The sequence below is a fragment of the Sceloporus undulatus genome, chromosome 1, assembly GCF_019175285.1.
Source record: "Sceloporus undulatus isolate JIND9_A2432 ecotype Alabama chromosome 1, SceUnd_v1.1, whole genome shotgun sequence".
Taxonomy (NCBI): Eukaryota; Metazoa; Chordata; class Lepidosauria; order Squamata; family Phrynosomatidae; genus Sceloporus; species Sceloporus undulatus.
The window spans coordinates 39249478-39276210 of NC_056522.1; the positions used below are offsets into that span (position 1 = coordinate 39249478).

The 26733-nt window shown below is 42.1% G+C and overlaps 1 protein-coding gene and 1 long non-coding RNA gene across 8 annotated transcripts in view; one reads left to right on the forward strand and one right to left on the reverse strand.

The window, feature by feature from the left end:
- ESRRG (estrogen related receptor gamma) overlaps positions 1-26733 on the reverse strand; it is a 612697-nt gene that overhangs the window by 543324 nt on the left and 42640 nt on the right. The window contains exon 1 of one of the 7 annotated variants that reach the window (XM_042444955.1): positions 20445-20539. The exons of the other annotated variants lie outside the window; for them this stretch is intronic. The gene's annotated coding sequence lies outside the window, so the exon portion shown is untranslated. Of the gene's footprint in view, positions 1-20444; positions 20540-26733 lie in introns of those variants that run through there. 7 annotated transcript variants of the gene reach the window in all.
- Positions 20813-26733, forward strand: part of LOC121918917 — a 27843-nt gene continuing 21922 nt past the window's right edge. The window contains exon 1 of the long non-coding RNA XR_006101342.1: positions 20813-20969. This is a non-coding gene — a long non-coding RNA (uncharacterized LOC121918917). The remainder of the gene's footprint in view (positions 20970-26733) is intronic.

Consider the following 26733-nt stretch of genomic DNA (forward strand, 5'->3'; position numbering starts at 1 on the left):
ACTCCCCCAGGCAAATTCTGAGAGTTTTAGTTCCAAAGTTTTTTCAAGCTCTGCCATGACCATCACCACCAGTAGAATTTTGTAACTGTCTGACGAGCACAGTTCTAAAACAAAGCTTGGAATATTATATTAATAAGTATGAAAATAATAACATTATGAAGCTATTCATAACAAAACAATGGCAGGATGATGCTCTAGGAACCAAATTACAATCCTACTACTGATTTCAGTGGCTGTTGTGAATGGCTTCATTAGGTCATTATATTCATTCTTCTTAAAAGTAACTGTCCAAGCTGTGGGCCACAATGGGACAGAACTGTAGACAACCCAAAGTTCACAAGTTCATTTGCCCAAACACATGTTTTCCAGATGTTTTGAACCACACCTCTCAGCTAAAACAACTTTGGCAATGATCCAAGATTATGGGAAGTACAGTAAAAAAAAAACAAAAAAAAAACAACAACGGTGGGTGGCATTCAGTTAGCCCTGCAGGTATCCTGACTCAGGTTTCCAGACACAAACATCAACAACAACATCCACTCTATTCCAGTAACTAGAGATGCATGGACAGAGCACCTCATGTGAGTAAAGAAAAGACAGAATATCCATGCTTGGAAAGACCCATGTTTCCCACCCTCTCCGCTTGTTACGTGTAAATACTGTTTCCTGCCTACCAACTGCAATGCATAATAATCCTTCCTCCTCAATAACTCAAAGCAGTATTCCCCACACAGGATGTCCACATGCTGGTAAGGCCTCTCTCTGTTGATGAAGGTCCATTATTAAACTTCATCCATAGCCACCAGTGTCAAACCCTCATGAGCATCTTTGCTTGATAGAGCCATGGTTCAGACACATGTGAAAAAACAATTGTTACTGCATACCATGTTTCACAACAACTTCTACAGGGGAAAGGACAAATACATCCAGATTCACTGCAGTCTCACCACACCACACCCACAGGGGAACAAAACACCCTCCCAATAGGAAGGATGCTGACACATGAGCTTTGGCACAAAGTGGCACAATTCACTCTCCTTTCTTAACCTGCACATCAGTGCAGGGACCATATGATCTCGCTACTGCTCATTAGATGTTGTGTCTCCCCCCCACTTTGTTTACCCTTTGCTATCCACAAGTTTCTCTCTTCCCGATACAGTGACAGACCTATCACACGTTCAGTTCTCTGCAGCCATGAGAAGTCCACCACACAGTTACTTACAATGACCACTTATAGCTGTTCTACCATTGGCTTGCAATCCTACTATTTTTTCTTAGCATGCTCCTCCATGGCAAGGAGTGAAATGTGAAATGACAGTGTCCATAGCCTGAAGATGTAGCCATAAAGGATGTTACATCTGAAACTTTACTGTCAACTATCAAAGGAATGCATGGGAAGACCAAGTTCAAGATTTACTACCTGCCATAAATCCCACTGTGGGAGAAAGGTGGGATATATATCCTTTAAATAAATAAATAAATAAATAAATAAATAATACTGTATAAAAATAAACATGGGACCTTTTGTTGCATCTGTTTTCATTTTATTTGCTAGGGAATTGACTAATGCCTCACCCAACCTAGGACAGACTGGCTTCAGGTCATTTTAGCTTAAAAAGAATAGGCACTGATGGGAAGTCTGGTATTACAAGACTCAACTGCAACAGGCTTTCCATTGTCTCCTCAGTTAGGCTCACTGTCATGTGAGAGGAGAAGGCCCTTCCAGAGTGCTCAGGTGAAACCAACACTGCTACTATGGTGCAGAAAGGAGTCAGATGTATGTGAGGGGGAGGGCTGTTGAGACTTAGGGGCTTCAAGCCACCCCTGCTGAAAGTGCACTGGGACCACAGCAACAGCATGCCATTGCCCCATCCGCATTTTTGCCAGCCAAAATAGGAGGGGCTGGAAACCGGCTTTAAGGCACTCTGGTAGCATATAAATGCCATGTCTCCAGAGCACCTGGAAGTCAGCCCATGTCTGGGCAGCCAGGTGGATTGAAGCTAGCTTTCCGGCATCTTAGGGGCTTTGCCAGTTTGTTCTGCCCCTTACTTGGATGCTATCAATTTTTCTAGAGAAGTGGTGGCCTGCATTCCTTTTTACATTTAAAGTTCAGTCTGGCTTCAGGGTTAGTTATGAGATGGAAACAGCTTTGGTTACTTTGGAGGATGGCCTACATAGGGAACTGAACAAAGGGAGGATGTCCCTGTTGGTTCTCCTCAGCACAGGCAATCATCGACCATGGTATCCTTCAATACTGCCTCTCTGGGATGGGACTTGGGTACACTGTTATGCAGTGGTTCTGGTCTTTCTTGGAGGGGGGATCTCAGAAGGTGGTGTTAGGGCACTCCCATTCCACTCCCTGGACACTGGCTTGTGGGGTCCCACAGGGTTTTGTTTTTTAACATCTACATGAAGCTTCTAGGAAAGGTCATCCAGAGTTCTGGAGTCACCAATATGGTGATGACACCCAACTCTATCTCTCCTTTCCATCTGATTCAAAGGAAGCACCAATGCTTGTTACCAGTAATAGACTGAATGAGGACATCTAAATTGAAAGTTAATCCAGACAAGTCAGGGAATTGGGACCTTGCCTGTTTGGGATGGGGTTATACATCCTCTGAATTCTCAGGCTCTCAGCTTGGGTTTTATCCTGAATACAATTGTGAATCTGGATGCCCAGATTTCAGCAGTGGCCAGGAATGCATTTGCACAGCTAAAACTAGCATGCAAGTTTTGGCTATAGTGACACATGCTTTGATTATACCCCATTTGTATTACTGTAGCACACTCTATGTGGGGTTGCCTTAGAAATTCAGAAACTTTGATGGCTTTACAATGCTGCAGTCAGAACAGTGATTGGCGCCAATTACAGGGAGCATGTAATACCTTTGCTTAAAACAGCTTCATTGGCTACTGGTTCGTTTCTGGGCACAATTCCAAGTGTTGGTCATGACCTATAAAACCCTTTGCAACTTAGGTCTAGACTATCTGAAAGACCAGATCACCCAATATGAACCTGCCAGAACTGTAAGATTTTCTCATGAAGGATTTCTCTTTCAATCTTTCAGAGTTTTATGAGGTGATTTTAATTGTTTTTAATTTGTATTCAAAGATTTTTTTGTATTTCCTATTTCTAGAAGCCCCCTTGGGTCCCACTCTGGAAGAAAGGTGGCAGATAAATGAAAATAAAGAAATAAATAAATTTTAACTTGGGAAAGGAACCCATAGAGTGAACAACACAGACAGGCATTTAAAACAGAAAGTTTTTAAAGGATGGGCTGGGGTGTTACATTGTTTTAAAGTGTTTTAAACATATTTACCTTTTAAACTGTATTGTATTCTTTTAACATGTGATTTGTTTTAATATCGTATTAATTTAATTCTATTTTAATTCTCCTTTAACTGTACTGCTTTTTAAGATTGTAAGCTGTCCTGGGTCCCATTTTTGGGGAAGGGTGGGATATAAAATTATTATTATTATTATTATTATTATTATTATACAGTAATCATAATAACAGCAACAACTGTGCTGTAGCATTGTGGGGAGGGAGTGCTAAAAGGTATCTTTCCTTTGGGATTTATTTTCATCAGTGTTTTGGCTTCCTCAGCTTCTGAATGGCAGGAGTTATCATTGCTGCCACAGCCCATTTGGAACTATAATGGACATTGGGGTATAGCTGTATAGCTGGATGTGACGGTGATCTGGCTGCGACATCTGTCACCCCATTGATCGCCAGGGCTGATTCAGATAAAATACATTTTTTCATGACCATTATAATAGTGTTTATGAATATTTCTGTTATCCAACATCCTTCTCTCCTCCGTCAGCACTCTTGACTTGCAGTGTACTGGCTATTATTTCTTCAATATTGTGAACTTTATTCCAAAGGGCAGAAACTAGAACTGACAGTACAGCAAAGGGCATGCCCTAGAATTCAGGCAGGAAAATAATTAAGATCCTAGGAACAGATCACACATACAGATATACAGATGCCTGACTACAAAACTACATACTGGAGGACTGAACAATATGTTATGTAAACAAACCAGGAAGTTCTCCATTGCTTTTTATGTTCCTTGAAAGTAGCAGATTAAGAACACAAGATCAGAATGCTATCAATAGAAGTCAAAGTCTGTATCTTCTTCACCCATGACTTTTCTTCTAGAACACCTTGCTTACTTCCACAAGGCTGCATACTAGAGTATTGAGTTGATACTTCCTGGCAGAAAATGAAATAATTTGTATCGTGATATAACAGAAAAAGTTGATTCTAAAATGCCAGGCACAAGGCAGATTTCAGTATGTTACTGTCCCATACTTCAGTTGTACGACTTTGATCAAATTGTACTTATTGTTCTCCTCTTCATTTCCCAAGCCTCTTCTCTAATCTGGGGGTTTGTTTCAAATAAATGTTTTACTTTTATAATGGAGTTTATCAGACAAGGGAAATTGGAAGTATAATCCAATGGCAATCCGAACGCAATCATGGGGTTTCACATTATTGCGTGATAGACTACCACACGCAATTTCAGGCAATGGGAAATCAGTCTGAACACAATCATGGGGTTTAACGTTATTGCATGATAGACTAACACATGCAATTTCAGGCAATGGCAAGCTATTTTCGAGCAATAGGAAGTCAGTTCGAACGCAATTCAAATTCACGTAAATTCACTGAACTAGCGAATTCACTTGAATGCCCCACTTTCTTTTCATTCAAAATTAAGAGAAATTCCTCATGTGTGATAAACTCCAATAACAAATAGAATGTTGGCCAGATGTGCAGTAGGCTTCTTACTCAACATGTGGCATCTGTAATATGCATGGTCCCACCAGCCTGTCCCATGGATACTTGAAGATATGCACAAAGTTAGGCCTTTTACAGACTGGCCTGGAAAGCTGGCATGGGGACAGAGTCAGGATGTAGCATCCTCACAATGCACACCTGGCTCCACCTCCCCCCAGGCCACCCTGACACTGTGAGCCGCTCCACACGGTGCGCAGCATCATGATAAACCTCCAGCACTGCATCCAGATGATGCATCGGAGGAGCACCATATAGCCACACCGCTGCAGCTGTGGTGCCCTTTCAAGGGCGCAAAAAGGAGCCACTTTTTGCAGCTCCTTTTTGCGCCTTCGAAAGGCCGGATCAGTGCTGCAGCATGAGGTTGCTGCAGCCCTGATCCGGCTAAGAAAGAGGTAGTCTGTTGAGCCCCTTGGTGTGTTATAATTATACCATCTTGTGGGAGAAGGCAATATTATTTGGTAACAAAATCATCTGCAGACACTATCCTATAATAGTGCATCCTTTTGGAATTTGGACTTCTAGGTAGGTCAGCAGTATGGCTACTGGGTGGCCAGCTTGTGGTTGCTGTACAGAGAGAAGCACTTGCAAAAGGAGCAACCACAATGTCAGCCCCGTGCTGAATATTGCTATCAAAAATCAGCTCCTTCATTTAGGAAAGAGTGAAGTGTCAGGGATAGAGTGCTCCAATGACTCTTTTTCTTCTCAAAGCTAGGTCCTAGGCTGCTAAACCCCCCCCCAAACTGGCTACCAGCATGTTCCCTTCAACATAATCTGAGAATGACAAAGAGATAGATTGTGGGGTACTGGGCATTTATTTATTTATTTATTTATTAGCCCACCTTTCCCCTTGCAAAGGACTCAAGGCTACTGTTAGATATTTTATATCCTATGTAATATTGGGAGCAGTGCATCAGCAATGTTACTTAAACCTGTCATGACTTTTCCCTCCTGCAGGTGTAGAACACTCCTCACCAACACATCTGTAATAAGATGTGAGCCTATTATCCTTCACTTCCTCACCTTGTCTCAGCTCCAGTCATGCACAGCTCTCTGGAACACAATGACTTCTTTATGAGTATACCTGGCATCACATACAGAACTTGCCATTTTAGAATTAATGAAGAAACAAACCATTTGGAAGATAATTACTGAAGCTTTTTATAGAACTGTTTTCATTAATAAATACTGAGATTGATTTCAACTAATGGTCACACACAAATAAAGATACTGGTGATTAGGCCACAACAGTAAGCATTTTCGCCAGATTTTCAGGGTAAACAGAAAAAGATTTAAGAAGCATCTTTACTTCATTACCACCACTACTGCCACCTCCTCTTCCTTTTCCCACCTCCTCCATTAATTTTTATATGTAGAACAAATTATATTGATATCTGGATACACTGAACAATTTGGGTTCAGCAAACAGAATTTACATGTAAATACAGATTCTATAGGTATGATGATGGGACAGTCCATTTTCTAGGGAGTTTGTGCATATAGGAGGCTATGTGAGGCAATGATGGGTTTGCACATAGTCCTTTCAGAAATAAATGGAGCTTGAGATTGGGACTTGTCATGTTGATTTTGTTTCTGCATCAAAACTTAGAATATCTGCACAAGGCCCACAAGGGGGGGGAGGGGAGGATTTCAAATGTGAGTAGTGAAGACAAAATTCAAGAAAGTCTTGTGGTAGAAAGTAGGAAAGCTAAGATTACGAATACTAGATGGAGTGTGATCATACACACTAGGTTGGTGTCAGTGTGGTAACCCATGGTGTCACTTCCCCCCCACTGACCTCCTCCCATACCACACCATGCAGAATCCTTAGTAAAAAATGTATTATGTGACTCATAAATAATAATAATAATAATAATAATAATAATAATAATAATAATAATAATATTTATTTGTATCCCACCTCTCCTTGTATTGGATTGAAGTGGGTAACAACAAACAAAACCAATAAAATCAAACATGAATATCAATACATAAAAACATAACAGGACATATTAGATCCTAGTTCCCCAAATTCTCTCCCACTCTAAAATACCATTAAAAACAATTCCCAATAAAATGGTTAATAAAACTGATCAAAATCATGGTCCGGTGGGAACAGCTAAACAAGTGGAGAGTGAAAACTCTGAGATCAGTTTGGGAAGGCCTGTCAGAAGAGATCCATTTTTGTTGCCATCTTAAAGGCCTCCAAAGATGTTAGATGATGGATCTCATCAGGCAGATCATTCCAGATTTTTGGAGCGGCAACAGAGAATGTCCTCTGGGAAGTCATCTTCAGTCTAGTTCTCTCTAACTGCAGTAGGTGCTTCCCAGAGGACCTGAGAGTGTGGGAAGGATTGTATGGGAGGAGGCATTCCCTCAGGTAAGCTGGCCCCAAGCCATGCAGGGCTTTATAGGTAATAACCAACACCTTATACTGTGCCCAGAAGCTAATGGGCAGCCAATGTAGGGATTTTAAGATAGGTGTAATAGAATCAAATTTGGAACTCCCTGTCAGAAATAGTAATTCATGTATATCACTGAATGTAATGGCAATAGTTGTGACATACACAACTTGCAAAATTAAAATGATACCTTTAAATTACAGTATCATACACACAGCCAAAATGTATCAGTGTGTACATAGTTTCATGTGGTTAAAATGAAAATTTGGTAAGGTGTGATGTTTTCAAAGGAAATTTTAAAAGTATTTTAAATGTTTAAAAAAGTTAAAAATAAAAAATATATATTTTATAATATGTAACATTTAAATTTTATATTTAAAAAAAACCCTAGGTCCTCTCCAGAGCCTCACTCCACTCACGCCATCTCTTCAGTATTTTAAAGGGATGCAGGCAAACACCACAGCCCATTTCTGCCCAAAGGCAGAAGGTTTGGGGAGCAGTGACTTCACCTCCCCCTTAGGATGTCATCCGGTGTGGTCCACAGACCCCCACACCTCCCTTGTGACACCCTTGACAACTGTCAAAACTGCCTTTAACCATCATTCATCAGCCTTATTCAAATTTCCTCAAACATTGCACCAAACATTAATTTCACCATTTTGTTCTTTCCCCACTCACAACAGCTCCTTGCCTTATACTCTGTTATACAAAAATAAATTGAACAATATTTCCCAATACATGCCCATGACATCACAATGACCTTGTATAGTGTATTGTTATTCTAATAAACTGTCTGCATTAGGACACTTATGTTGATGTTCCTGATGTTTTCCATTTTTCATTGGCCTGTTCTTTGCACATTTCTTATCCATACACACATCCTCCAGGTTACTGGCTGTTCTTTGGGCTGAGAAATTAAAAACAAGGCTGAACAAGGTGAGCTGAAGATTTGTCTTTGTGGAATTAGGAAGTGGCTAGAATGGTAAACAATCCAACTATCCCCCTCCCTTCAAAATCCAAAATAAAACAAAACAATGTTTGAGGGATGAATGAAATTGTCTGTGATTTAACTGTCTGTGTCTTAACTATGCCTTAAGTAATATTATTCTTTTTAAATGATAGTGAGATAATTGCAGTAGACTGAAAGCCAAGATAAGAGCTGCCATGGCTGCCTCTGCCCTGCAGAATCAATACAGTTTGACACTGCTTTAACTGCTATGGCTCAGTGCTGTGAAATTCTGGGAATTGTAGTTTTGTGAAGCATTTAGCCTTTCCTGTCAGAGAGCTCTTGTGCCACAACAAAATAAAACTCCCAGAATTCTATAGCATTGAATCATGGCAGTTAAAGTTATGTCAATATGGATTATTTCTGAAATGCAGTTGCAGTCCATGTGATATCCATGTATGACGTTCACCACATAAAGTTCATAGTGCCTTCTTTCACATTACAAAATTCTGCAGAAGACTAAATTTCATCAAATTGCATAAACACAATAGTACCAAGCTACAAATCTTATGAAAAACTAAAAAAAAAAACCACATTTTTATCCTGGTACCCACTGTACTGTTCTCTTCACCACATACTGTATATCCACATATGTCAAGAATGAAACACATATTGTACATATTCATCATCATAAATACTGCACCTCTTTAAACATATGTTAGAATGGTGAGATACTGTATATGCATATTCTAAACTAATTTAGAAGTAAAATCACCTACAATGAAGAAAACAAAAATAACCTGGATCTAATTCATATTCTTTCCTCACTTTAACCAAGGTTTCCAGGTCATATGAACCTAAGTGTAAGGTGTATGGTGTTGTGCTACGTTGGTATTCCTCACTAACTATGAAATAAATTTTGAGTGATTAAGTGGAATTGTTCATATAAATTGCCAGCTTCTGCTTTTCACTTATACAAAATAGCTTGGAAAATATGTACTCCATGTGTTTATTATAGTTACAGTTGCTATGAACATCTATAACTCTCCAACAATTTCTTTGATTTATGTTCAAAAACATACAGGGCATGAAATGATGCCTGCAACCTTACATTTTTCTCAAGAACATTGTGGGGAACAGATACATTCCAAAACATCATGTTAGATTCCTTGTTATGCCTCCTTTAAAAAATAAATGTATGATAATCAATTACACATGCTTCAAAGCAACTGCCACTAGAGTCTCCATCAGAAAATATGTTTCAGGAAAACGGCACTATTGTCTTATACATAGGGAGAATGATATATTCATCTTTCTGCTATCAATAGAAACATCACACTGTACAATATGTTCCAATTTTCACATGTACATCAAATAAACAAATCCTACAGAGGGTTTTCAAGATGGTATCTTCAAGTCAGTACTAAGAAAAGGGCATATGATACATTGCAGTTTTTGTTCATGTCTTTTACAATAAAAAATTATTCCACTGAAATAATAAAAAAGGAACAGAAAGTTATCTCAAAACTGATTCAGGTAACTATTTACAAAAAGGTATCTGTTTACTACCATTTATGTTTACTATCTCCATACATAGAAAACTCGAGAGAATGTATAAATAAATAAACAAACAAACAAATCATGGAAAAGCAAACTGCAAATTAGAAACCCAGAATTGTTTTTAAGAAATAACAAAACAAGTCAAGATTGCATTGCTTCACATATCCTTTGGTTCTTAAAACATCAGATTAGGTTTAGAGGCTTGTTTAATTTTGTTTAAGTGAGAGAAAGAGAAGGAGTAGCAAAGCAGTGTGTTTAAACTTTAGTTTTTAAAATGAAAGTTTTCTTCTGTTGCGCATCACCTCAAGAGTGCTGAGAGACAATACACAAGGAAATGTAATAAATATTGCAAAACATCCAGTGGTCAAAAGAATGAGGCAGCAGAAAGTTACTCAGCTCCAAAGCCTTGGTACAGTGAAATGGTCATCACAGCTCTATGGAATATCTGATATGGAGAAGATCATACAAACTTCCAGGATGTGAGAGTTCCACAAGCCAGGCATCACTGCTGAAAAGGCCATTCTCCAAGTCACTGCCAACCACACATCTGAGAAGCAAGTCCCCACCAAACAATACATAATTAAACAGACAATCTGTAGGCATGTATAAAGGAATGCCATGATTACTAAAATTCAACATGGGTTTTTCAAAAACAAGTCAGTCCAAATGAATTGGCCAAATAAAAAGGCCAATGCAATTTTAGGCTGCATCAATAAAAGTATAGTGTCTAGATCAGGGGTCGGCAACCTACGGCCCACGGACTGCATGCGGCCCACCGAGGCCAAGGATCCGGCCCCAGCCCGGCCCTGCCGCAGATTGCTGCCCGGGCCTTTGGCCTCCGGTGCAAGCGCGCGGGGGCCTCTGGCTTCCCGCACAAGCGCGCAAGGCCTCTGGCCACCATCGCAGGCATGCGGGGGCCTTTGGCCTCCGGCGCAAGCGCACAGGGCCTCTGGCTGACGGCGCAGGCACGCGGGGGCCTTTGCGCGCGGGGCAAGCGGCGGGCAAGGGGGGGCAAGGAGGAGCAAGTGGGGGCAAGAGGCGGGCAAGGGGGGCAAAGAGGAGCAAGTGGCTCAAGAGGTGGGCAAGGGGGGCAAGGAGGAGCAAGCAGGGGCAAGAGGTGGGCAAGGGAGGCAAGGAGGAGCAAGTGAGGGCAAGAGGTGGGCAAGGGCAGGCAATTGTCTATAGAAGCCTCAGAAACATGCATTTATATTAACATTTTTAAAAAAATCAGCAGATATTTTTTGCGTGTCCTCCATTTTTTTAATTAAAAAGTGTCCTCCATTTTAAATTTTTGTCCTACGTTTGTCCCGGTTTATTTATTTATTTATTTATTTATTTATTGGCTTCGGCCCCCTGAATTGTCTGAGGGACAGGAACCTGGCCCCCAGGTCAAAAAGGTTGCCTGCCCCGGTCTAGATCAAGAGAAGTAATACTGCCACTGTATTCTGCTTTGGTCAGGCCCCATCTGGAATATTTAGCCTGCAGAAAAAAAGATTTAGAGGTGATATCATAGCCCTGTTTAAATATTTGAAGGGATGTCATATTGAGGAGGGAGCAAACTTGTTTTCTGCTGCTCCAGAGAACAGGACCCGGAACAATGGATGCAAGCTGCAGGAAAAGAGATTCCACCTCAACATTAGGAGGAACTTCCTGACAGTAAGGGCTGTTCAATAGTGGAACAAACTCCCCCGGAGTGTGGTGGAGTCTCCTTCCTTAGAGGTCTTTAAACAGAGGCTGGATGGCCATCTGTCGGGGATGCTTTGATTTGGATTTCCTGCATGGTAGGGGGTTGGACTGGATGGCCCTTGTTGTCTTTTCCAACTCTACGATTCTATGAATCTTATCTACCCCACTCCCTCACACTTTACAAGCTTGGTAGATGAGAGAATGATATGGATGTCGCATATTTTGATTTCAGTAAGGGCTTTGACAAGGTCCCTCATTATATCTTTTCAAAATAGTTTGTAAAATGTGGGCTACACAACACAAATGTTATGTGGATTTGTAATTGGCTGACTAACCAAACCCAAAGGGTGCTCACCAATGGCTCCTCTTCTTCCTGAACAGATGTGCTACAAGGTTCTGTCCTGAGCGCAGTGCTATTCAACATCTTTATCAATTACTTGGATGAAGGGACAGAGGACATGCTTATCAAATTTGCAGATGACACCAAACAAGGAGGGGTAGCTAATACCCCAGAAGATGGGATCAGAATTCAAAATTACCTTAACACATTAGAGAGCTGGGCCAAAACTAACAAAATGAATTTCAACAAGAAGAAATGTAGGATACTACATTTGGACAGATTTAGGGTGGGTGACACCTGGCTTGACAGCAGTGTATGCGAAAGGGATCTAGAAGTCTTAGTGGATCACAGGCTGAATATGAGTCAGCAATGTGATGCAGCAGGTAACAAAGCCAATGCAAGTCTAGGCTGTATCAATAGAAATATAGTGTCTAGATCGAAGGAAGTTATATTGCTGTTTTATTCTGCTTTGGTGAGACCTTACCTGGAATACTGTGTTCAGTTGTGGACACCCATAATTCAAGAAGGGTGTTCACAAACTAGAACATTTCCAGAGGAGGGTGACCAAAATGGTGAAAGGTCTGGAAACCATGCCCTATGAGGAGTGGCTTTTGTTTAGCCTGGAGAAGAGAAGGTTAAGAGGTGACATGATAACTATGTGAAAATATATGAAAAAATGTCATATGGAAGAAGGAGCTTGTTTTCTGCTACTCCAGAGACTAGGAGATGATGCAGTAGGATCAGACTAAGGAAAAGAGATTCCACCTAAATGCTAGAAAGAATTTCCTAATGATAAGAGCTGTTTGACAGTGGAATAAGCTGCCTCAGAGAGTGGTGGAATTTCCTTCTTTGGTATGTTTTAAACAGAGGCTTTATGGCCATAATCTGTGCTTTGATTATATATTCCTGCATGGCAGAGATCTAGACTGGATGGCCCTTGTGTTGTAGTCCAGCTCTTTAATTCTATGACTCAGTATGGTAACACTTTCAACAAACTTTTCAACCCTATTTGTATACATTAGCTTTTAAAATCTGATCTTTAAAAAAAGGTACAGGAGGGCCCAAACAGACAGGATAAAATAAAGCTGTTTGGGTCACTTTGGAGGTATGCTGTTTACATAACACACCCATTTTAAGAGGCCAGAAGCTGCGCCAAAGTCCTTAGGCCTGGAGCGTGGCTTTGGCATGGCTTCTAGCCTCTTAGGACGCAAGCATCATTTAAACAGCATACCTCCACAGTGACCCAGAACAGCTTTATTTTGGCCTGTCTGTTTGGGCCTGGAGTCTAGCTGTTTATTCCATAAGACACTGACATCTGAACAGAAACCAAATATAGTCAAGAAATTTGTAGTCATAGAATTGTATGTAGACATTTTACTGTGAGTGCTCTGATTGTCTTGCTACAGAAGAGCGGGATATAAATAAAAGTTTTATTTATTATTATTTACTAGAAATACAGACATATGTGTCTGTATGTATCTGTGCGTAATTAATAAGCAAACTAACAGCACCTCTTCTAAATTTGTCCTAGATCCCAGAAGTATGCAGTTAATCTCTCTCTCTTTCTCTCTCTCTGTGTGTGTGTGTGTGTGTTGTGCATATGCATATTTGAAACAATTAACAACCAGAACTGAAAAATACAAAATGAGCAAAATAGTGTGGCTGTCACTACATCCCAAGGTGACAGTTTGGAACTTTCTTTTTTCAGCCATCTTGAGTGGATGATGGCGTTGTCATCTAGACTGAGGCTATTTCAACACACATACAGAGAGAGAGAGAGAGAGCGCACTATGTTTTCCATGTCAAATACCTTACTATTCCAAGGTCACTCGGTGAGGCTTCATGGATGAGTAGAGATATAAACTGAGGTCTCTCTAGGCATGTCAACTCTCACTTTGCCTCTCTCAAAGCCCCTTTTACACACTGGCTTTCAAAAACTTTTTTTAGTTTTATGGCACAAATTATTCAAACAGAGGGAGAGGAAGAATTTTTTTGTGAGATAAACTCCTTGCTACATGCTATGTGAACCCATCTTGGGTTGGGTGGCTAAGAAAAATCCTAAATGCGTAATCTCCTGAATGCCTACAGTTTTTGTGCCATTATCCCTAAATTTGAAATAATTTTCAAGCCTTGTGCAAGAATAGTATGTAAAACCTGGGTGTTGCTATTTAGCAAATTGATTTTTTCCATGCATTTAACAGATGTAGTCTCTGTTTTAAGCAAATGAAAAGAAAGCATAAGTAAAAACATGTGGCATTTATAGTCTGATCAACTTGATATTTTTCAGCTGGTTTCTCTGTGTGAAGCACTGATATCATTTGAACCCTAAATGTGGTTAAAGTCACCTGGATGACTGCAAGTAAAATATCTGAATGGAATAAGCCTTGCCTAACTCTGTCCTCCTACCCCCTCATAAGTGTCATCTCTTATATTAGCAAAGCACCCATTTTCACACTGCTCTCATAATGAAATCTTAAAGGTGTGATGGAGTTAAGCTGTGTGTACACTATGCTTCTTTTGTCCATGCAGCTCTGCTAGATAGCATCAACAGTTGTTCACTTATTTTCACAGTGGGAAATTACTAGGTACTCATATATAGGAATAATCAGACGGAATCTAGGTCAAAAGCAAAGCAAGTCTGTCCCATCCATGGATAGCAGGGTGGGACTGACATGCAAACATCACAGCAATGTTTAAAAAAAGGAATTTATTTGTCAGACTTACAATACATCCTTAGACTGTCTAAACAGAGTAAAAACCTGCTTTGAGGGGGAAAGCAGTTTTCCATCAGTCTGGCTTTTCAAAAGGCATTTAAAATCAATATAAAACTACAACATTAGGGGGGGAAATTATAATCATTATTCAAACAGCTGACTTGAAACAGTCCCTTGTTCATGGGGAAATCTTCAGTTAGTTTTTCAAGTACCAGCAGTTCAGTGGAAAGATTCACCAACTGCCCCCTGGAGAAAACGGCAGATCTGCATTTAAATGGAGATATATTGTTTCCAAATGTGCACTACCTGGAAGGCAGATACTGTCAAGGTTTCTTAGTGAATGGATTTTAAATTGCATTAGGTAAGTTTCATTGCTGTAACCCTTATTGTTTCATAGGACTGAGGTTATTTCCTTAGGATTTTTTCCTGCATGCATTTTTATCCTAATAGCTTAAAATTACATCCTAATCTATTACAAAGCTGCCCACTAACAACAGGCAATGACTATTTCCTTTTGAAACACAACTGTAACGTTACTTAAAACTATGAAGACTTAATAGAGTGACACCGAGAATAAATGTTGCTCTACAGTATAGCAACTTTAGAGCCATAATACACTGTATAAAACATTTGACAACTACATATCCAGTTTATTATCAAGAAGTACATTAGGAACATTTCAAAATGTATTTTCTGATATTTAACAGTGATTTTTTATATTCTTGCATTTTAAAAATACATATAGTCTTAAAACAAATTTTACATTAAACATTCTGTCAATGTAACAGATGATTAACAAACATTCTTTCTCCAACTTTAGACCTAATAGACTAAGCTGTCTGTCAACAATATGCTATTATATCAAAGGAAAACAAAATCAGATGGATCTCATTGACATATTGGAAAATTACTGTAAGTTAAGATGACTCCCTTTTATTCTTCTGTTGTACATGAAAGCAAATACAGACCTGCAAATATACAACCCCCACCATCCCAGAATGCAAATATATACTTCACAACCCCAAACTCCCCATCCAGAAAAGTTTTGCATACTTAAACTGTTAAGGCATATGTAATGTTAATAAAAGAAGAAGAAGAAGAAAGCCAACTCACAACCAGTATCAAACAGTCAGGCATTATGGTAGGCAGCTTCTTGCTGAATTTCTGCTTGCAATGAAATATCCCTGTAAACAAAGTTACTGGGAACAGACCAAGATATCCTTCTCAGCAACACTTTCACTAAGAGCCCTTCAGCTGTCTACTTAGTTTGCTATGCCTTATCTTACAGCACTGACATTCTAATGCTGATTCAAATTCTAGGTTCAAAATGAAAGATGAAATATCTTTAAGATCACTTAATATTGAAATACTGGTGCAATAATAAACAGTGCTGGGATCAGGATGCTGATCGAATATTCTAGATGGCAGCCTTTTAATTTTGGGAACACATTACAGAATGGAATATGGCAGAACATACAATTAATGTCGCCACATTATCTGATTATTTTTGATTGAATACATTAAGCACCAAATTACCATTTTCTATCTATTGAATATTTATACATTGAGATCATCATCATCATAATCAAAGTGGCTTCTCATGCTACAAGTTCCTACCTGGAACTGGCATGTATGAAGAAGATGCATCATCACCTGTGACAATATTCCAACCATGTTTATCTGTATTAAACATCCTATGACCATCACAATGGGCCATAACCTTCAGCACATGCATGCAAGGTCATAAAATAGGAAGTCATAAAACGAGTACATAAGGATGAATGGCATGCTTATCCCAAGTCAAAAGGTTCAGTAGCCTGCTTAAATTTAATTGAATTGAGATTTTTAAACAAAAGATGCTGATTTGGACATTATGCAAGAATAAAGAAGGAAACATTTGAATCTATTTAATTACTAAATCCCCATTTTTAATGTCATAGCCAATCCAGAAATGTATTCATATTCATGAACTTAGAGGTTCATAAGCAGGATAATATTCTTCTGGGCTATGTCACAATGGTTCCTAATGGTCTGTTCTAATGCACTCCAGTTTGGAAAGTAAGATTTACCCAAGTCCAAGGCTTGTTTTTAGAGAAGTGTGCATCCTATTGCAGCCTGCATCCTATTGATCTAGATGTTGCACACTCTCAGGTGTGATCTTCTTCACAAGACCTCTGCCTGTGAAGTTGCCACTAGTTTTCATGTCAAATAAGGTTGGAAACAGTATCCAATCCTATTGTCAAGCTTGTGGAAGCAGCTTCCATGTGCACTAGTGGGAACAAGATAATCCTTTCTCTTTCTTGCAGCATCCCATGCACTCTTAAAAAACTGCTCTGGAGAGCAGAAAAGTTCTTTAGAACAATTTTTTGTTTTCATTTTTGTTCTGAAATGGAGAAAGCTTCACAGGGAGAGGCCACAAACTCCCTTGGCATTACAGGGAATAGATGTAGTCCTGGATACCGAAAACGCTATTTTGTAGTCCTTGATGACTACATCAGATATGTCTTTCAAATCATCCTATTATAGGTATGCTGCATCACCAATATCTAATGATAGTTACCTGGACATATAAATTTCCCTTTTACTCTGTGCACTTGTACAACTACTTTTCCAACTTTCATGTTTAATCTGATCCATTAGGTTCATAGATGCATGGCTGAGAAGGAAAGACATGTTCTCCTTATTCTTTCTTTAACCTTTAGAAGGGAATTGCTGCAAACCACTGGCAACTCCCCAAGTATGTTTTCATACACAGCCTAGGCGAAGTGTAAGAAAGAGGTAACTCCTCCATATTGATTTTAATCTACTGGTTCTAGAATGTCCTTTCAAGTCTTAAGGGTACAAATGTCCAGAACCCTTGTTCCTAACACACATAAATAAAAGATGCTCACTTTTAACACAGAGAACTCTTTCATGTGGTACAAATGATAGTAATTCCAAATGGTGGAAGATTGTTGTTGTTTTTTTACCCATTTCCCTTTCAATATAAGATAAAAAGTGTGAAGCCAGAATACAAAAGGCTGCACATAGCCATATGACACTGTCCATATACATGCCACACATATAACAAAATATTCATTAGTTACACATGCAGATTTTAAACTTTTGTACACAGTCATAGTTTTACTGTAGATATAGTACAAATGTGAAGCAATTTACAGGCACAAAGAAGGTTCATTATTACATATGTATGTAGAGAGCCAGCAGGGCATAGCGGTTTGAGTGTTGGACTACAACTCTGGAGACCAGGGTTTGGTTTCCAGCTTGGCTGTGAAACCCACTGGATGACCTTGGGCAAGTTACACACTCTCAGCCTCAGGGAAAGGCAGTGGCAAACCTCCTCTGAACAAACCTTGCCAAGAAAACTCCATGATAGTTTCACCTTAGGATCACTATAAGTTGGAAATGACTTGAAGGCACACAAAAACAACAACAACACATATGCACACACTTGCACAGGCTACTTCATGAAGTGCAATTTATATTTATGACTGTGTAAAAGTAATTCATCAGCACTCAACAACAGAAAGACAACTGACATCTTGTCCCCAGAATCATGTGGTCAGTTCCCACCCCACTCACAAATAAAGATGCCCAGTTGCTGCTGCTGTTGTCAAATTTATTTGTATCCCACTTTTTCCCAAAATTGGGACACAAAGTGGCTTAGGAGTTTGTCACACAAAGGAGATTGGGAGTTTATCCTGTGAATATCCCAGAAAAAAATGTGTAATTATGTGAAACAGCTTCACACGATATTGCACAAAACCTGTTATTAAAGTGGTCACAAAGAAGCATCAATGCGCGTTGATTTACTTTCGGGATTTCAGCAGCAATGTATTTTCGATATCTCTTTATTTGCGCAATTGTGTATGATAATCATCTGCACAATTACTCATCATTTTCGCTTTATTCGTGGGATGCTTTAAATGCACTTTAATCTTTCTTTAATGCCGAAATTAGCCCCAGTGTGATCAATTCCTTACACTCTAAAAAGCACAGTTGCAAGTAGCAAATAATCCTGCTCTGCACAGACATAACTGACCAGTGTTTCCTCTCAGCCTAGTTAAGGTTTATACAAACAGGGCTCCCCAAATTTGCACAGGCAATACATAATGGATATCTAAGTATGAAATGAAGCAAAACTAAGATACAAAAATACCTACTGCCACAACTTTTAGAAATTAATTTCCCTTCACTGTCCTAAACTTTTGGGAGGGAAGAGGGAAGAGGAGGAGATTATCAAGTACAGCTCATGCCACCAGCCAAGTCTCCCTTGTCTATTGATTTTCTGAGCAGCAGCGTGTGTGCATCTGCCTCTGTATCTCTCTTAACACAAAGTGGCCAAACTTGGATTCCTAGTATCTTGACCCATATGTGTTTAGTTGGAAGTGGGTGACCTTAGGCAAGTCACACTCTCTCAGCCTCAGAGAATGGTAATGGCAAACCCCCTCTGGAGACATTTGCCAAGAAAACCCCATGATAGGGCCCTCTTAAGATTGTCTTAAGTTAGGAATGGTTTTAAGGCACCCAGCAACAACAGAAGTTCTACTGCATTCCAAAATGCAGCCAAATTCTTGTTCACTTGAAAATAAATCTCCCTGAATGGAACTTAGTTCTCAATAACTGTACATAAGGCCTCGGATCAGTAGTGTGACAGAGCAGAAACATACGAATGAGCAGAAGGAGGGGTATCAAGTAAGCAGCTTGACAGATAAGACATTATTGTCACTCTCTTAGCACTGGATTGCAGCCAGGCCAATTTGGCTCTGGTAAACCACTCTCCTCCATTTCCAGAGCCAGTGTGGAGTAGTTGTTTGAGCATTGGCCCTAGGACTAGGAGACCAGGGTTCAAATCCTCGCTCAGCCATGGAAACCCACTGGGTGACCTTGGGTGAGTTATGCTCTCACAGCCTCAGAGGAGGCCATGGGAAAACCCCACAAATCCTGCCAAGAAACACCCCTCCCATGATGGCTTCCCTTTGGGGTCTGTGTCATAAGGTGGAAAGGACTAGAAGGCATATAACACCAAAATCACTCCTAGGAAGTGTTGAAGGAGGAGGAAGAGGAGGAGGAAAAAGAGAAGGAGGAGAAGAAGAAGAAGAAGAAGAAGAAGAAGAAGAAGAAGAAGAAAGAGAAGGAGAAAGAGGAGAAAGAGAAGAGGGAGAAGAGGAGGAGGAAGGAGAAGCAGAAGAGAAGGAAGGGGAGGAGGAAGGAGAAAAGTGGAGGAAGAGGAGGAGGAAGAGGGAGCGAGAGGAAGGAGAAGGAGAAGAGGAGGAAGGGGAGGAGGAAGAAGAAAAGAGGGGGAAGAGAAGAAGAGGAGAAAGAGGGAGAGGGAGAGGAGGGGAACAAGAAGAGGAAAAGGAGGAGGAAGAGGAGGGAGGGAAAGGAGAAGAGGAAGAGGAGAAGGAGAAGGAGGGAGGAGAGGAAGGAAGAGGAAGGGAGGAGAAGGACAAGAGGAGGGGGAGGGAAGGGCTTCCCCATCTGCCAGGCTCCCTTCGGAGGCGGCGCTGCCCTTGGCCCACTCCGAGGCCGAAGGCAACTTCCCGGACAGGAGGCAGCGCAGGGACCCCGCAGAGGAGAGAGCTGCCTCCAAGCCCCGTCCCTTCAGCACCAAGCAAGGCGGCCGCCGGGGCCAGAGAGGCAGTTGGTCCACCAAGAAAGGAAGGGAAGGGAAACGGCCCTCTCCTGGTCCAAAGGCACGAGTCAGACAGAAGGAAGGGTCCATTGATGGCGAGGGACAGAGAGAGGATGCGGGGCTGCAGCCACACTGGAGACAGAACCGCTTTGGTCCCGCTGTCACTCTTTGTCTGACTCTTGGCTATGGAATTCTGGGAGTTGGAGTTTGTTGCCCCACAACAAACTCCAACTCCCAGAATTCCATAGCCAAGAGCCAGAGTGCGTGAAAGCGAGTCCAAAGCGGGTCCTGTCTCCAGTGGGGCTGCAGCCCTCCATGAAGCCAGGGGGGCTGCTCTGGGGCTGGACTCTGTTTACCTGCTCAGTCGCCTGGGCTGAGGAAGGAGCTGGAGCCGGAGCCGGAGCCAGAGCAGCCTCCCCCGCAGGACCCGCGCCTTCCCTCCTTCCCACGCCGCCGCCGCCTCCTGCTCCTGCTGCTCCTGCTCCTTTCCCTGGGCTCCCGCCACCTCCGCCGGAGAGAAAGGGGGGACCGAGGCAGGAGCCCAGCCCAGCCTCCCTCCGCCCAGCCCCTCCCGCCCCAGGAGCCCTCCCCCGGAGACCCAGGGCCCTGCTCCCCGGCCCCCGGCCCCAGCCCCGGCAGCCCGGACCCCGCCGGACTCCCCGCCCCCGCCGCCTCCGCCTCCTCCGCCTCCTCCTCCGCTGCCTTGGTAGAGTCGAGGCGCACTCCGTCTGACCCGGGACCCGGCCACGTCACGCCGCGCCCCCCGCTCCCCGCCTCGGCAGCAGGTTAGAGAGGGAAGGATATGGGAGAGAGAGGGGCTCCAGGGGCACAAGGCAGCCGGGAAGGTTAAGGATGCTGGCCAGGCATCGAGGGAGCTCCAGGTAATGACAGTCTCTGTATATGCCCCCCCCTCTCTCTCTCTTTCTGTGTGTGTATATATATATATATATATATATATATATATACACACACACACACACGCCTCCCCTTCTATCTCTTCTCTGCGATCATGATTTGAGATATAGGATGGATGGATATATATACACATATATATATTCCTTCCCTCTCACTTCTCTGAGATCATGGGATCACTTCTCTGAGATAGATACACACACACATATCTTTTTCCCTTCCCTCTCTCTTCTCTGACCTCATGACTTGGGATATAGGATGGAAATATACACAGAGAGAGAGAGAGAGAGAGATATTCCCCCTCACTTCTCTGACCTCATGACTTGGGATATAGGATGGATCATGGTATATATAGGCACACATATATATTCCTTCCCTCTCTCTTCTCTCATGACTTGTGCACTTCTTTTCCTTCCCTCTCTTTTCTCTGAGATCGTGATTTGAGATATAGGATGGATACACACACACACACACACACACACACATATATATATATATATATATATATATTCCTTCCCTCTTACTTCTCTGAGATCACTTGGGACACACACAGAGATCTTTTCCCCCTTCCCTCTCTCTTCTCTGAGATCATGACTTGGATGGATACATAGATGGATAGATAGACATTTTTTTGTGATGGATATTATTTTCTCAAAGATATAGATATGTAGCTATATATACTCCAAAGGCAAAATACAACCAAGCAGGCTGGTTCAGGATACTGGTAATGTGTAGAGGGATCTCCAGGTAATGACAATCTCTGTGTGTAGCCATTACCCAGAGATCCCTGGACGCACAACCAGCATCCTTATCTTGCCTGCTGGGTTGTATTTTGCCTTTGGATTCTCTTTGCTTGCTTTGCTGAGGTTTTTCAAGGGGCTCGGCTGAGTTGTTGTTGTTGTTGTTGTTGTTGTGTGCCTCCAAGTTCTTTCCCACTTATGGTGACCCTATCATTGGATTTTCTTGCCAAGGTTTGTTCAGAGGAAGGTTTGCCATTGCCTTCCCCTGAAGATGAGAGAGTGTGACTTACCCCAGGTCTGGCTGGGTTGGAGAGTTAAATTCCAAAAAGCAAAGCTTGATTTTGCCATTTTATCTGAGGGGCACCATTTTACTGCACTATTGTCTTGAATGGATTTTGGTATCCAAGGGGGGATCCTGGAACCAAACCCAGCAGATCCCAAGGTCCCATTGTAATCAATTCCAGATTTATTTATTTATTTATTTATTTATTTTGTCCATACGTGCAAATAATCTGTCAGCATTTGTTTAGGGATCCTTTCCTGTGTGAACTGTAGTTCTGCACAATTTGCTCCTCTCCTCACAGTAATAGTGATACTCCAAACATCCACAGCCAGAGACTGGATTATGCCAACCAATCCCAAGGATGTTGCCATGTGCTCTCTCCTATCCCTGTAATGACTCCTTTCCCACTTCTTGCTCTGAAAGCGAATCCATATAATTGTCTTACACTTTACCTTCTGATGAAAGCCAAACTAACAGGAACATTTTGGCACAGTGCTGTGATAGTGACATCATTATCAGTTTGACAGATTTTGGCACAATGACCAAATTACATCGTGTCAATGCATACTTAGCAGAAAGAATGCAGTGCAGCAGTATAGCACATCTTTCCATGCAAGCCATCCCAGGTTTGGCATCTGCAGGTAAGACTGAGAAGAACTCCTGCTGAATTTGAACCCACTGGCTACTGTTACTTATAGACTAATGATCAGCATAGATCTTATGCTGGGTCACACACACATATACCATAGGAATTTAGTGAGAAGTGGTGTAGTGAGTTCTGATCTCAACAAGTAACACATACATGTCTGAGCAGGTATAAAGATCAGTCACTTTACCTATTTATTTCTTTATTTTAAATGAGCCCTGATGCTACAGTGGTTAAATGCCTTCTCTGCAGCCAGTATCGCAGTCACAAGGTTGTGAGTTCGATCCCAGGGCTCCAGGATTGACTCAGCCATGCATCCTTCCATAGGTCACTAAAATGAGTACCCAGCTTGTTGAGAAAAAATAGCTTACATTTTGTAAACTGCTTAGTTCAGTATGAAGCAGTACAGAAATGTAAATACTATTGCTATTGTCAGACAGTTTTTCAAGTCTCCATGTATTCCAAACTCTTGCTCACAATTTTTCTAGATTTAAATCTCCCATCTTCCACCAGGCAGTTATTTCAGTTCTTGCAGCAGCCAGAAGGAAAACAATAAGATTTCTATGGCTGGAAGCAGATGGGCCAAATAAAGTGCCTTCCAGGCACTTTGTGGGCATAGTGTTCAAACAAGGAATGCCCCTGAAGTGGCCAGAAGCTGCTCTGGGACCAGCTAATGTGGCCCAAAGCCCGCCTGAAAAGGAGCAACAAAAAGCCTCTCCTGCCAGTAGTGTATTTAGGACTGCGGCAGCAGCTAGCTTTGGGACCAGTGTGCAGATGCCACAGTCCCAGAGCAATCGTGGCCAGAGTGGCTGCAGACCACTCCATTTAGCCTGCCTGCTTCATCCCTATGTTTCAATGCACTGTTTTCTTTGGTATTAAAATGGAGTAACAAACATTTGGGACAAAAATAGATGGTTTGTTTGGTGATAAGTTTTCTGTCTTGTCGGGGCTAAGTTTTTCTTCTCTTCTCTTTTTTCTTTTCGGTCTTCATCCATTCCCCTACTGTCCCTGGGATTTTGAATGGAGAATTGCCATAAGGGTATACATGTCATCAAAATCTTGCAGATACTGCAGTGGAAACCTCTGTGTCACCTCATGGAGATGTTAGAGAGCAAGGAGCACAACATGGAATCTTACAAGACATTATTGCCAAAGGATTTAGGGTCAAGCAAAAGTGTCTCAGCATTAAATTACATGTATTTCCAGTTTCAGTTGCACACATTTTGATCTTGACAACAACATGTGAGCCATGTTAGGTTGACAGAACTGAGCCAGTATGTAAAGGGGTCTTGTAGCACCTTTGAACTAACTGAAAGAAAGAAGTTGGTAGGATGAACTTTGGTAGACCTGAGCCTACATCCTTAGATGCATGTTACTGGATCAAGTTTATCCGATAAGTGTCATGTTACTTGTTTTCTTCCTCCAGTCCAGCATTCTACTCTTGATACTACACTGATTCTAAATGAGAACCTATCTTTTAAAAAGGGGCAGTAAAACAGATAATTTTCAGAGGAATATAACCAATAAATAAACAAAATTAAGTTATTTGGTGCTTTACTATTATACTGTGAATTTCCATTTGCACTAATTTGCATGATGGCCCCTAAGAACATTGAACAAGACCATTGTGACTTGCAGTGTGATAACTCCCTACAATAAGTGCTCCCTGTGTAATATGCCCTCCAACCCAGACACTGAGTGCCAAGTGTTTCTTTCAAATTGTTGCCAAGTTATGATGGAGGGAGGACAAAGGGAAGGAAGGAAGGAAGGAAGGAAGGAAGGAAGGAAAGAAGGAAGGAAGGAAGGAAGGAAGGAAGGAAGGAACGAACCGAGGGAAGGAAGGAAGGAACCGTGGGAAGGGAAGGAGAGAGGGAGGGACGGTGAGTTCACTCTGAACATTGGGTAGCAAATTTCTCCAACAAATGGAGCCCTGCACACTGTTCTCTTACACAATTCCAAATATGTACCAAGAAGTATCATAAATGTTTGGTTATGGGTTGTGAAATGCCAGTTATTGCAGAATGCAACCTTGCAATATAATACAGTAGATTCTCCTTGTTTTAGATCATGCAAGTTTCTGTTAGCAGAACCAGAATCTCCCCTAATTTCTGTCTTCATAAAGTTTACAAGGGCCCTATTCCCACTGGCGGTTTTGCTCTGGAAGGAACTGGGCAGATTCGGGGGGGGGGGGCTCCCGAATCTCTCCATTAGCAAATGCCCATTACAAAAATTGGGGCATTTTAACCCAAATGCCTTCTTCAGAAATTGGGTTTAACATGAAGCCGCCTGCTGTCAATCAAGCAATCATCATAGGTGACGTCTGCAACACTCATTGGGGCATCAGAAGTATGCTTTTCCCCCTCCTTTTTTTTTTAAGAGCCAGGCACAAAATGCACCACAATGTGCACATTTTGGCCAGTTACAGACCGGCACTTTAGTGCGTGACGAGCACGCACTAGGGTTACAAAAGGGCGGTGCTTCCGCACCACCCTAACCCTAGTGCGTGCTCGTCACGCACTAAACGGCGGCGGCCCTTCCATATGGCCGCCGCCGTGAGGACGTCATGGCCGCGCTGCCTCTAGACGGGGTGACGCGGACGTGACGTCCTCATCCGCGGCAGGGCGCCTAGGGCGCCCTTTCCGCGGACCAAGAAGGAGCCCGTTGGAGCTCCTTCTGTCGCGGCACGCTTGCTTCGCTGGCGCCCTTCAAGGTTGCGCCAGCGAGCAAGGGAGAAAGGGGCCAAGCAGCCCCTTTCTCCCCCTCCCTGCCTCCGCGGGGTGCCTTGGGGCTTGAAGCCCCAGGACACCCCTTTTCAGCTGCGGGGAAGCGCGTTTTGCTGCTTCCCCACAGCCTGAAAAGCGGCGGATCGGGCCTCAGTGGCTGCCGTTCTGGCAGCTCAGCCCGATCCGGCAGGGAAAGGGGCGGGTGCAGCCCGCTCAAAGAGGCGGTCTGTAACCCACCTTTGTCAGATTTAAAAACCTCTTGTGTGTGTGTGTATGTGTATGTGTGTGTGTTGTAGGCATTTGGGTCAGTGCGGTTATGATCTGCCCTTGGCCCCATTTCACCTCATAATGCAAGCTAATGCATCCTGTTCCCCAGCTCCTTGCCACCCCAGAATGCCTCGTACACAGGTAATAATAATAATAATAATAATAATAATAATAATAAATTCCTCACCTCGGAAATGTCAGAAAAGGATGTGATTGCCATGCATTCTTTTTTGCTCTTAAAAGCAATTCAGGGCTACCCCTGAATTCTTTAGAGACAGTAGCAAAAGCATGTATCATTTTGCCAATTTGTCAAATTGACAAGAGCAACAAATGTAACATTCGAATTGTAGCTTTCATTCGCAAATCTTTCCCTTTGCAACATTTCTCCTGCTGGTAGCGAGCAAATAAAAGGAAAAGGGAACAAGCTGCTAGCCACGTTCTATCCATCTATATATCTGCCTCCAGGAAAAAAACATGTGCATATTTTGTCAAAAATAATTATAAAAAATAAAAGGGGGGGAGGTGCCTGATGGGAGCTCCGTTCATGTGCTGCCTATGACCTGAACTGAACTGACCCTTTTCCTCCTTCTACATTCTCTTCAGAGGAGGCTTGCCATTGCCTTACACTGAGGCTGAGAGAGAGTGACCTGTCAGTTCCAGTTGACCCATGGAATCAATTGGAAATAAAAGGGAAATGCAGCGCAGAGATTCTGACTGTAGCATCTGCATATAACACTAATAATAATAATAATAATAATAATCCAGGAGCAAGAGGAAATGAAAGTAGCACAAGCAAGCACACAGACATGTCACCCAAAAATCATGCGCATAGATTGTCAAAATAAAAGAGGCTCCTTCTACAGACTGAGTTCCCTACATCCCTCCTCCGGCTTGGCCCTGCAGCCCAATTTCCCTTGGCAATCCTCCTCCTCCTCTTTCCTTCCAACCCTCCCCTCCCTCTGAGCTGCCCTGGCTCTTTCATCCTCCTCCTCCTGCTCCGTTACAGAACCCCTCCATGGCTCCCTTCTTCTCACGGCTCCTTCATCTTCCTCCTCCTCCTCCATCACTTTCTCC